The sequence below is a fragment of the Pseudophryne corroboree genome, chromosome 3, assembly GCF_028390025.1.
Source record: "Pseudophryne corroboree isolate aPseCor3 chromosome 3, aPseCor3.hap2, whole genome shotgun sequence".
Classification (NCBI taxonomy): Eukaryota; Metazoa; Chordata; class Amphibia; order Anura; family Myobatrachidae; genus Pseudophryne; species Pseudophryne corroboree.
Genome location: NC_086446.1, coordinates 516,594,390 through 516,606,633, shown reverse-complemented (window position 1 = coordinate 516,606,633; position 12,244 = coordinate 516,594,390). Strand labels below are relative to the sequence as shown.

The window sequence follows — 12,244 nt, the reverse complement described above, 5'->3', positions numbered from 1 at the left end:
GCCACACATTGGTAATGCATTTATACACATACCACACAGTAATGCCCCTTACACATATGACACACATTATTAATGTCCTTATAAACATAATGCACCTTACACATTATGCCAACCTTTATTAATGTCCTTATATACATAATTTCCCTTACACATTTGCCGCACATTGTTAATGACTTATCCACATTACACACATAATGTCCCTTGCACATATGCCGCACATTATTGGTGCCCTTAAACACATAATGACATACATAGTGTCCCTTACACATACGTTACACATTATTAATGCCCTTATACAAATAATGACACATATAGTTCCTGGCGTGAGTCAACTGGCAGCTCTGCTAACGTCGGGTGCCTATTTTTGTTATGAAAATGCATCTTATTTGCATTGCTATGTGGCTAGGATGCACAAGCAGCTTCTGCTAATTAAAATAATATGCAGCATGCCTATATACTGTGTGCGACTGTGGCTGTATTTGTATACAAAATGCTACACACAGAATATAGGCATGCTGCATATCATTTTAATCAGCAGAAGCTGCTTGTGCCCCTAGACATACCAGATGCCCTAGGCAATTGCCTAGTTTGCCTATGCCTAAGGCCCGCTCTGGGTTCACAGGTGGAGCTAATTATGTCACTTGTGATTCTGTGAGTAGACCTGCAAAACATGCACTGTGTGGGTTCCTGATGGCCGAGTTTGAGAACCTGTGTTCCCAAAAAAACACTCCTCAACATATAATATGTTAGCCTTGAGGAATACATGTGTCCCTATGTGTGATCCACCATCATATTTAAGACTCACAAACTTACTGTAATCAGGAATAATTTATTTCCTAATGTTTGATGCTGTAAACTTGATGATGTGTAAGTAAATACACAGTTTGCCACACATATACATTATTGTACACATTTTTTTTTGTAAAAGTACATATTTGTTTGTTTCTGCATCATGTGTAAAAACATGCTTAATAATTTTTAACACACACAAACATGTTCCAACAATACTGACATTCATTTGAACAATGTTTTACAAACAAAACAAAGGCAACATATTACAAGCTTTTTACGCCACTCAATTGAGTTCATCTTGTAATGTTGTATAGATAAGATAGCTAAGATATGTATCACTAACATTGTAATTTGGATTGTCTGCAGCCAAAGAGAATGATTGGAATCTAGAAAGAGTAATGATTAGAAAAAAATCAAGTGGTCAGTTTACTTCCTGCTAAAATGTATGTGTGGCTACATCAACATTTTCCTCCTCCAATACCCTAAAAAAATGAAAAGGAATAAATGTGCGTACTATTTTTTCTATTATTTTGGCCCACTTATAATTAATAAAGTTAAAAAAAAGGGCCAAGGAGCTAAGTGTGATATTTTGTAAACCATCAAAAACACTTGCTAACTATTTTAAGTTAATTATCACAAATGTCTAACTTGTTTTTTTTTTACGTTTTTTTGGGTGTCTGCTTGTCCTGGCCTTTGCCTTTAGCACTGTCATGTTGGTGTGCTCTGGTGGACCGTCTTGGTGGTGATGAGACTGGCGTGATATTTGGAGTAGTCGTACCATAACTGCTGGTTGTTTGCTGTTGGTGCATGCATCTGAGAGTTTCATTCAGGTTAGTGAGGGTGGCATTGAGTTCACGTGTAGCAGCATTTTGATTGTCTACTATTCTGAATAAACTTTCATTAATCTTTTGACCGTTTTGAAAAATGCTCATATAACTTTGCTGTTGTCTGTGCTGTTCTTCCATTCATTAGTCTGTGCTGTTCTTCCATTAGTCTGTGCTGTTCTTCCATTATGCACTGTAAGTTGCCCATGACCTGTGTAATGTCTGTACGCATGAGTTCCATGGTATTGCCTATTCTGGTTGTTTGCTCATTTTGTCGACTCAGATTTCTTGAGATTCTTCTAAGGTGAGATGGTAGGCTTGCAAACATTTGTGTCTGCTTACGCAGGCAATCTTCATTAGTGGCCTGCTGTCTAGCCCAAATAGTACAAAACATCTGATCAGGGCCTTGTGTTCCTGGTGTTGTTGGGCTGTGTTGTGGTGGTGGTGTGCTTTGCTGTGGTGGTGCACTCACAGGTGCTGGGGGTTTCATTCCTTGCATTAATGGCTGCATTTCTAAGATGTTTGTCTCCTCCATGTCACTGTGTTGGTGTTGTTGCGGAGGGATGCTGTTCCCAGGACTCGAAGCTGAAATGTTAAACATATCTACATTAGCTATCCATATGTTTGTGAAATGATAAAAAATCACTACACATGGAACACATGTCCTTCACTGTTGCTTTCAACTATTCTGCCTAGCAACATCATCACTCATAGCTTAAATGCATACATATGCCTGTTTGTGGCAAATGTGTCTGGTTACTTAATTGTGAAAGCAAACACTTTAATTTTATTGTAGCTCACACATACTCCACCATAAAATAACATTGTAATACATAATGTGTTACCTTATAGCTTTGTTCCAAAAAACATAGTAATGTTTTTGTATGTATTTTGCAATGTTACCTCAAGCACACATGAGTTTTTCAGAAAAAAAAAACTTTTTACAAACAAACCAACACGCTTTTTTGTTGCAGCATCTTATACCCAATGTCATACTGTATGACTCAAGTGGACATATATATCTTTACTGGATGTGGACAAGGACATTTAGTTTGGATTCCATTTCAGCTTTTACTTACTGCGGTAAGTATTTTTGTTTTGGAAGTGTTTTGACTTAATGCGGTTATGACTGATTATGATTATGTTCTGACATTTTTCACTTTTTTTCAGTTTGATACTCACAATCAAGATGAGGGGAGTGTGGATGACGTCTTGGAGGTGTGTCCAAAATTTGGAGTGGGGGACAGAACATACGGACGATAATCTTCGTGGCGGGGTAGTCTGCTGTGTTTGTGCCGGGACAGACGACCTTGCTTTCTTTTCGGCCACAGGTTTCTTGTGGTGATGTCTTACAGAAGAGCCACTTCTGCTGCTCCATACTTCTTTTGATGGACCTTTTAATGAAAGTGCAATTTTGTTATGGCCATTCCTTTACAAGCATACCCTATACTACAATGGACACTTTACCTGCTTCCGCAGCGTCATCATCATCAGATGTGTTGGGATTTACTGGCCGACGAGTAGTACTGCTTTTTTCAGACACTGTATAAAATGAGATATATTCATAAATCATGCTATTGTGTATACATCCACCCATTATGCTTATAAACAGTTTTACATTTAGAAATGCTTGGTTTTTAATTCAAACTAACATAAGGACCAGAAATACAAAAATTTATCACAAAAAACAACCAAAACACATATGCACTATCGCAACATCAAGACAGCCAAACATGTACAGGACACTGACATAGGCCACAAGTTCAAGGAAAGGTTTTTTATTTTTAAAAAAACACACAACTTCATTTTGTATTGTTTAAAAAAATATTACAGATGCAATATCTAATTTGCTCTGTGATGTGGCACTCCAAAGACACATTACCAGTATATGACCAAAAAAACCCAAAAACTAATTTTTTGCTGAAAAAAAAAATGCAGTATGGTGTCACGGTACAAATACAAGCCAAAAAAAAACATTACAAAAAAAACAAAAACCAATAACATTCTCTAAAGATGACATTACACATGTAAGTGGTTTAAAAACCACTTTCCAGTACTCCAGCCTCTAACATGACAACGAATGTTTTTACTAAAAAAAAACATGGAACACATATATAAAACATAGTCATAATCTAAAAAAAAAAAAACGCCCAAAAGGAAAACATTATTGCAGGACAAATCAGAGACACACCAAGTCCAAACTACACATGCAAAATATCTGTCTGAAAAACACATGACATACAATAAAGTAAGATATTACATTGGCTTTTAGCTAACACATGACCCAAAACAATGAATTTGCTGACACACACTTGAAGATGGGAGTAATATGCAACGTCACATGACACAGATTACAAAATAAAACATTTTAACACAAAAAAAAAAATACAAATACACATGCTCACCATTCTTCCTTGGCCTATCTGAATCCCGGACATGGGTTGCAGAGACAACTTCAGGAGGTATTACACTCCGCATGGGCTCCTCCTACTCCAGATAACTTGCAATATAGGGCTGGCCACCACCGGTTTTCCGAGCCGATTTGGCCTCCTTGGCCATTTTGGACTTGACACGTCGCTTTATGTCATAGTACCGTTTGCGGCATGTGTCCTCCGTCCGCTTGACCACCCCCTCACTATTGACAGCAACTACTTTCGACCACAACACCGTCTTCCTCCGTGTTGGCACCTTGGCAGACTCAGGGCCAAATAGCTGCCTCTGGTACTTCATCAGCTCCTGCACCAATGCCACATTTTCTGCAAAACTAAACTTAACATTCCGCCCAGTCTTAGTAGTGGTGCGTGGCTGCGGAGCACTCTAACTGTCACTGTCACTTGAGGCTGCTGCAGCAACCTCACTCACCTCCTCCACCTCACTAACCTCACTAACACTCACCTCCTCCACCTGACCGACCTCCTCCCCCTCACTCACACCCTCCACCTCTGAGTCACACATAATTGTGTGTCTAAACAGTTAACACAGGGGAAAAAAAGAAAAACAACACACTCCTCCACTACCACTACACAACACACACACACACACACACACACACACACACACACTGACAAGGGACTATAAAGAAAAATAACTTGGACTAAGAATGAGACAAAACCACAAAATACAAGACAACAAGAATGACAAGACGACTTTCAAATACAATACCACACTCAGAAATCGCTACCAACACTCCTCACCAAACCACAAATTCACCTACCTCCACAGCACAACCTCCCTCCTCCTCACCACTAACTAAACCCACGAGGTGCAGACGGTTTGAGGCGTATTTATATGGTTGCGCACAGACACTCCTACCATCTGAAACACAACCAATCACGAACGGGGATGAAAATCGAAACTGAAAGTGAAAATGCGGCCGCGGGGAAAAAAAACCCTGCCGCGTTTAACTTAGGGAAAAAAACAGCAAATCCAACAAAAACACGTACGCAAACGACAATGACGGCCGTAAATGTGCCAAAAAAAACCGACTGGCATCGACATCGGAAAACACGAAAACCATAAAGTCGACTGCTTCGTAACTTTGCGTATATGGATTCAAAAAGTTGCATGAAAATGCACCCGATACAAAACGAGTTTAAACACTACACAAACCGACTCAAACACGAATATTAGTAAATATTGCCCATGGTCGGGATGACTTTCTCAGGAATGCCTCTCCTGGCAAGAATCAGCCGTTCAATCTCCATGCCATCAAACATAGTCATCGTAAGTCTTGATAGACGAACGGGCCCTGTTGCAGAAGATCCTCGCGAAGAGGTAGAGGCCATGGATCTTCGAGAAGCATCTCCAGGAGGTCTGCGTACCAGGCCCTTCTTGGCCAGTCCAGAGCAATGAGAATTGCTTGAACCTTTTCCCTTTTTATTCTTTTCAGAATTCTTGGGATTAGAGGAAGTGGAGTAAATATGTACACCATCTGAGAGACCCATGGAGTCGTCAGGTCGTCCACTGCCACTGCCTGTGGGTCTCTCAACCTTGAACAATACCGATTGAGCTTCTTGTTGAAACGAGAGGCCATCATGTCGATCTGTGGACATCCCCATTGACTTGTCAGGCACCTGAATACCTCCGGGTGAAGGCCCCACTTCCCCAGGTGCAGGTCGTGTCTTCTGAGGAAGTCTGCTTCCCAGTTGTCTACTCCCGAAATGAAGACTGCCGACAACACCGCAGCGTGTTTTTCTGCCCAGTGGAGAATTCTTAACACCTCTGACATTGCTGCTCTGCTTTTCATTCCGCCCTGTCGGTTTATGCACGTCACTGCCGTCACATTGTATGACTGGACCTGAATGGCCTGATTGTGAAGAAGATATGAGGCCTGCAGAAGGGCGTTGTATATAGCTCTGAGTTCCAGAATGTTGATTGGAAGGACAACTTCCTGACTTGACCATCTTCCTTGAAACTGCTGCCCAACCTCTGAGGCTTGCTTCCGTGGCTAGCAGAATCCAATTTTCAATCCCGAACCGTCGGCCCTCGATCAGGTGAGAAGTCTGTAGCTACTACAGAAGGGAGATCATGGCCTTTGGCGAAAGACGGATCCTCTGGTGCATGTGAAGATGTGTTCCGGACTATTTGTCCAACAGATCGACCTGTAAGGGTCTTGCAGGAAACTTTCTGTATTGAAAAGCCTCATAAGAGACCACCATTTTTCCCAGAAGGTGAATGCATAGGTGCACCGACATCCGGGTTGGCTTCAGGACATCCCGAACCATCAACTGGATTACTAATGACTTTTCCAACAGAAGAAAAACTTTCCGCGACTGTGTGTCCAGTATTATTCCCAGAAATGGGAGCCTCCGAGTTGGCTCTAAGTGAGATTTCAGAAGATTTAGTATCCAGCCGTGATCCAGGAGTAGTTTGGTCATGAGGCCAATGCTGTTCAACAACCTCTCACTGGACAGAGCCTTTATCAGAAGATTGTCCATGTATGGAATTATGTTCACTCCCTGCTTGCGAAGAAGAAACATCATCTGTGCCAACACCTTGGTGAACACCCTCGGGGCTGTGGAGAGACCAAAAGGTAGGGCATGGAACTGGTAGTGACAGTCCTGCAGTGCAAACCATAGATAAGCCTGGTGAGGCGGACAGATCGGAATGTGAAGGTACACATCCTTTATATCCAGAGACACTAGGAATTCCCCTTCCTCCAGACCTGAGATCACCGCTCTCAGAGACCTCATCTTGAATTTGAACACTCGTAAGTACGGGTCAATTATTTTAGATTCAGAATCAGCCTTACCGAACCATCCAGTTTTGGTACCACAAACAAGTTGGAATAATAGCCCTTGTTTTGGAGATGAGGTGGAACTATAACAATGACCTGCGTTTGTACCAGTTTTTGAAGGGCATCCTGTAAGGTTATACTTGCCTCCTGTGAAATTGGTAAGCCTGATTTTAAGAATCTATGAGGAGGGAGTTCCTGAAACTCCAGCCTGTAACCCTGGGAAATAAGATCTATGACCCAGGGATCCTGTCAAGATGCCGTCCAGATGTGACTGAAATTTTTTAGTCAGGCTCCCACCTGCCAGTCCTCCAGGCATTGCGGTCCATCGTCATGCTGAAGGCTTTGAGGAAGCAGAGCTTGAGCTCTGTTCCCGTGAACCAGCAGTTGCTAGTTTGCATGGTTTACCTCTAGTGCCTATGTTGGCTGTAGAAGATCCTCTGGCTTTGCCCTTAAACTTGGCATTCCAAAAGGACTGTAGAGTAGGTCCTGAGTAGGTCTTCCTGGTTGGGGGAGCTGCAGAAGGAAGATATGTGGACTTACCCGCAGTAGTTTTGGAGATCCATTTGTCTAGTTCATCTCCAAATAAGGCCTCTTGTGAAGGGTAGGCCTTCCACGCCTTTCCTGGAGTCCACGTCCACAGTCCACTGGTGTAACTATAAGCCCCTGCGTGCCGACACTGTCATGTCTGTGGTGCGTGCATTAAGCAAACACACTTCTTTTATGGCTTCCACCATAAAGTTTGCAGAGTCCTGTATATGTGCAGGAGTTAAACAATCTCCCTCCTAGATAAGGTTTCAACCCCTCAATTAGGTTACCTGACCATCTAGCATGGCTTTAGTAATCCACGCAAATGCTATAGTGGGTCTCTGGGCCACCCTATGCAGCCGTGTACAAGGATTTGAGTGTAGTCTCAATCTCACGATCAACCGTGTCTTTCAGGGAGGCTGCACCAGTGACAGGTAACACAATTTTCCATGACAACCTAAACACTGATGCATCCACTATCGGTGGACTTACCATCTTTTCCTATCCTCGGGAGGAAAAGGAAAAGATGAGAGTAACCTTTTAGTGATTTAAAATTTCTTATCAGGGTTAACCCACGGTTCTTCAAACAGGGTATTCAATTCCTTGGACACAGGAAAAGTGACTGAGGATTTCTTTTTTATATTAAAATAAGATTCTTCACACTCCTCTGCCACTTTATGAGGAACCTGCAGAACATCTTGGATAGCTTCTACAAAAGCCTCTATTCCTTGTGACAGAGCAGCGTCCCCCTTTCTGAATCCAGCTCCCACTCCTCCATGTCTGCCACCCCTCAGTGTCAGAGTCAGACTGCATGATATGGGCCAGAGGTTTTGTTGTGTACAAATGGCAAGGGACTGAGACGCTTGTTTGGGGACTGAGTCTCTATTCATAATCTCATCCACAGACTGTCTTAAGTATTGCGTCTCTTTCTCAAGGCAGGACAATTTATTAGATATATTGGAAATCATGCCTTTAATGGAATCCAGCCACGCTGGTTCATCCCCACTAGCCTAAGGTGCACTACACTGAGTACATAGTAGTGAGCTCCCTGGGGAAGAGGAACACTCTGCCGTACATGAAACACACTCTTTGCCTGACATATTGTAAATGTAACAGCACACACACACACACACACAGGAAAGGTTAAAAGCACAATTAACCCACAAAGAGCCCTTCCAGGAAGACCCAGAGTTTGGGTCTTATTGCTAATGCGCCCTTATTGCTAATGCCATGCTTAGTCAGGTCGCAGACTAAGTACCCAGATTGGGGAGTTAGTACACTAATAATCGCTCCCCCTTGCTATGACTCCCTGGTACAGCTGAGGTAATCTGGAGTCACACCGGAGGAGCTGCACGTCCCTGTCAGTCAGCATCTGTGTCCACTGCAGAGGGAAAATGGCGCTGGTGAGCTGCTGGATCCTCTTATAGTGAAGCCCCGTCCCTTCAATGGCGCGCAGTCTTCCCGCTTTTTTTTTTTTTACTGGCTGAGGTAAATTTGTGCTTAAAATGGAGCCAGATCCATTTTAAGGCTTTGCTTGCCAGTGTGGGTACTGTGTACATTATACTGAGATGCAGTTGTGTACTGAGTCTGGAGACACAATCCGCCCCCGGTGAGAAGCCGTACGTCTCCGTACCCTCATGCCGCCATAATGGCCGGAGACCCGCTAACTGGGACGCTGGCTTAGTACTCAACACTTATCTTTCTTCTGGCTCTCTTAGGGGTGGCAGCGTGCTGCGGCAATGTACGCTAGTGCCTTGTCAGCGGGGAACGGGACCATTTACCCTTCATGAGGTTGGGCCTTCCCCCCCCCCCTTAAGTCCCATGAATCAGACAGGCTGGTGCCAACTAGATCTGCCTGAAAATAACAAACAGAAAAATAAATGCAGAAAAAAACTCTTCAGGAGCTTCCATAAGCGTGACCGGCTCCTCCGGTCACATTTTCTAAACTGAGTCTGATAGGAGGGGCATAGAGGGAGGAGCCATCCCACACTATCAAATTCTTAAAGTGCCCATGACTCCTAGTGGACCCGTCTATACCCCATGGTACTAAATGGAACCCCAGTATCCTCTAGGATTGTTTCTCATATTACATTTTAAAGGATCATCAATGAAAATATCTGTTGATGAGAACACATTGGAGCCATTAACTGGACACTGATCTTGAGCTTCAGGGCAAGCCCTTGTGTACAAAGACTAACTATAAATTACCAATACAACATTTAGATCATGTAGCTCTCTTTTCTGCAGCAGGATATGTGATTACTCAAAAAGATCTTCCATAGATTATATTGTCAGTATTTTCCATTTAGTAAATAAGGCTGAAGCTAATTAGATCGGACTTAATTAGATCGGACTTAGCGACGCATTTAGTTTTTCTTTTAAATTGTCTGTGTTCACAGACGTGTGTATGCAGCAAAGCTTACTGTATCTTATTTTGAAAAATAAGATATACACAGGCCCCAAAGATTTTTTTTTAAATATGGTTTAATTAAAATAAACATTACAGTAGAACAGAAACGGTTGGGCATGATCATTATGATCATTAAGGTACTGTGTACTAGAAGTTATGTAAAAGATCCAGTAATGAAAAATGATTGACCCAACCAAGTGCTGCATATCTATGAGATTGTAATTACACAAACAACGAGGTTGGTAAAATCACTAACCTTGGGGATTGTATGCCCTCTGAAGTGTGTATCCTCAGTCACCAGATGAGGGAGAGCCATTGGGGTAAGGTCTAAATACCTCATGATCTCATGTATCACAGCATTAGTGTAGGGCATGTGGATGCGATCAGAAATTCCAGGAAGTCTGTCTGGTCCAATCACTGTATCTATCTCCTTTTATATTTTGTCTGTCAATGAAATAATAATAATAATAATAATAATAATAATAATAATAATAATAATTAATCACAGTGGTTTACATTTGCACATGATACACATGAAAACACATGATACGAAATAAGCTTACTAGAAGATAGAACTGAGCATATGGGTTGTATTTTTTTTCTTAACTAAAGGGACAATTAGAAAATGCATAAGTAAATGATTTAGGACTTAATTCAGCCCTATTCGCTGCAGCGGCAGAGTACGCAGGCTGAAGCCCTCTGCAGTGTGCGCATGAGCAGAAGCCGCACTGCCTGTGCGCACACAGTGAGATGTGATGGTATCTCACTTGTGCGATTGCCTCTGGCTGATTTACAGGCAGAGGTGGTCTCAGGGTGTGTCGGCGGCATTGCAACGGAGTTTTTAAAGCGCAGTCCGGACAATGCAGGCGTGTCTGGACCATTTGCGGGGTGGGCCACGGTGGCATGCGTGATGTCACATGCAGCCGCTGCAATCCTAAACATGGTGGGTAGCCGTCTGTCTATTTAGCTACTCGGCAGGTGCAAAAGAATTTCCGCTGTGCGATGCTTTCACACGTCTGTGTGGGGGTAGGGAGACAGGACCCGGCATGCGGGGTGGACATGCCCTGTGCTGGGCGTCCCCCTGTATGTCAAAGATTTTAGATGTGCGTTTTTTCGCATATCCGCGATCAGGTCTGAATTAGGCTCTTAGTCTTGTGATTGTTTTTGAAGGATTCTAGAGCAAAGTATTGAACTGTGTGGGAAGCTAGCTCCATAGTCAGGGCCGCAATGGTTAAATCTCGACCCTCAGATGAATTCAAGGAGACTCTAGGTACTGCTAATAGTCGTTCATCTAAATGAGTGGGGCAATAAAGAATCAGAATCTGCACACTGTTCCTCATTCCAAACCTACTTCCCATTGTCAGTCTTAGAATTTACACTTTGCAATTTGTATAAGTTCTACCACAGTCATCAAATCAGATTTGCATAGTGTTACTACAGGTTGAGTATCCCATATCCAAATATTCCGAAATACGTAATTTTTAGAGTGAGAGTGAGATAGTGAAACCTTTGTTTTCTGATGGCTCAATGTACACAAACTTTGTTTAATACACAGTTATTAAAAATATTGTATTAAATGACCTTCAGGCTGTGTGTATAAGGTGTATATGAAACATAAATGAATTGTGTGAATGTAGACACACTTTGTTTAATGCACACAGTTATTAAAATATTGGCTAAAATGATCTTCAGGCTGTGTGTATAAGGTGTATATGAAACATAAATGTATTCTGTGCTTAGACTTGGGTCCCATCGCCATGACATCTCATTATAGTATACAATTATTCCAAAATATGGAAAAATCTGATATCCAAAATACTTCTGGTCTCAAGCATTTTGGATAAGGGATACTCAACCTATATTGGACAGGGACTTATGTGAATGGCCAAATGTTCTTTGTAAAGCGCTGCGGCATATGTGTGTGTAATAACTGATGATGATAATAATAATAATAAGAAGAAGAATTATAATAATAACAATACATAGTATATTTTCATGTCCGGAGCAAGGCAAAGCTTCATAATACCGCTCCTAATTCCCCAATTCCTTCCTTCAATACATTAACATAAAACTAGACTTATGTATTTACCAATGACTATGACAGCAGGGTGAGACATTTTTCATATACACATCTAGTCTGCAGTGGCGGAACTGCCGGAGACAATGAAGATAGTCCCCTTGCAATAATCACCAAACAGCCACATATACCACTATGGCATTACTCCTGAATTTTGCCTCTGCAAATTTACAGCTCTCCCTGTCACCCACTGCCAGCCATCCTCTCCCTGTCACCCACTGCCAGTCACCCTCTCCCTGTAACCCATTGCCAGTCACCCTCTCCCTGTCACCCACTGCCAGTCTGTCACGACTCGTCACCAGACGCCATGCCAGGGTGTACTTTTTTCCAGCATGTTTCAACACTTCAGTATGTAAGGGCAGAATGCCAGATATAACTGT

The 12,244-nt window shown here is 42.3% G+C and overlaps 1 pseudogene; it reads right to left on the bottom strand.

Annotated features, from left to right (window-relative positions):
• Positions 1–12,244, bottom strand: part of LOC135057327 (cytochrome P450 2C31-like) — a 76,274-nt pseudogene that overhangs the window by 22,428 nt on the left and 41,602 nt on the right.